At 38.7% G+C, this 1,336-nt stretch overlaps 1 protein-coding gene across 1 annotated transcript in view; it reads right to left on the reverse strand.

The window, feature by feature from the left end:
* Positions 1-1,336, reverse strand: part of adamts7 (a disintegrin-like and metallopeptidase (reprolysin type) with thrombospondin type 1 motif, 7) — a 67,073-nt gene that overhangs the window by 33,806 nt on the left and 31,931 nt on the right. The gene's annotated exons all lie outside the window — the stretch shown is intronic.

A 1,336-nucleotide genomic window follows, 5' to 3' on the forward strand; every position in this document is an offset into this window, starting at 1 on the left:
AAAAAAGAGGGGACTCAAATAATACATCACATTTATTTTGCACAAAAAAATCTCCCCATGAAGAGCTGTCTTTTTCTTCCTCTTTGTCAAAAAAGGTGGGAGGGAAACAATGCCAAGTGAGTGCCGGACACACAAATGCCCAAAGGAGCAAGACTTCCCTGCTGGCTGGATCATTTGCTGCATGTCTTTCCACTATTGTGTCTTCATGTGTTCCCTGACTAAATAAAAGCATAAATGTATTATTTTCCTTACCAAAGTTAGATAAATTGGCTTTACCGGTGTTAATGAAATAGAAAAACATAGCACTTGCTGTGGTTCTAAATTAAAGGTTAAAAAAACAGAAGCAAAGTACAAAAAGCTCAAGCCATTGATTTTCAGTCCAGGTCCTTTATAATTAGCACACCTCAGCCTCGTCTCCCAGTTTCCCCTCCTTATGAATGGCTTCTTGACAGCCTCCCTTCCACTGAGACCATTTCTGGTGAGGCTTCAGTGAACAGTAGATGGATAAATTCAAGAGCCAGATGCATTTCTCAGGTCTATATAAATAGACTATATAAATAAAATTGAATAGAATTGAATTGAGGTCCTGTGTCAGGTCTTTTGTGAATTTGTTCCCATGTCTCAAGAACAAGACTACATTGTTCATCTACTGTAGATATTTTTTTAGGCCTTCCACTTTATTTTTTCTCCTCCAATAGTCCAGTTTCCTCAAATCCTTTTAAAGACCCACTGGACATCATGCAGTGATATACCAAGTTCTCTGTTAGGTTGTCTGTTATGCACAGACAACACTGGTTCAGCCTTTGTATACTTGAATGATTCATTGGTCAGTGTTAAATAACTTAAGAAGCAAGGAAACCAAAACAAAAGGTCAGGTCAGGTACAAACAGAAGAAGGACTCACCTTGTCTATCCACTATCAGCGACACACTATGTTAGATTCAGTCTTCTCTTCTTTTTGTAGCAACACACTACTTTCCTGCAGTACAATACTGTTCAACTGATGCTCACGAGGGTATGGTACCACGGTGTGCTGCCACACTGCCTTTATGCAGACAGAGGGGTTTGTAAGTAATCCAGAAAAGTTGGAGTGCCTGTAGGAATTAGTAGCGCCAGTTTTCAAGGCTTGATCAGCCTCCATTGCTGCAGAACAGATTTAAATTGTTAACATATTTTGCGTTCCCTGAAAAAGGCCTTTTTGTATGATTCAGAAATGTAAATTATTTTGAAGTTTTGGAGCTTTGAAGCTATTCATTGGACTTGAACGACTTGATTTGCAATAAATAACTGGAAAAATTGAGGTGTTCCAAAACTTTTGACCGGTAGTGTATGTATGT

Source organism: Pundamilia nyererei, unplaced genomic scaffold, assembly GCF_000239375.1.
Source record: "Pundamilia nyererei isolate P.nyererei 1_Seehausen unplaced genomic scaffold, PunNye1.0 scaffold00137, whole genome shotgun sequence".
In the NCBI taxonomy this organism is placed as follows: Eukaryota; Metazoa; Chordata; class Actinopteri; order Cichliformes; family Cichlidae; genus Pundamilia; species Pundamilia nyererei.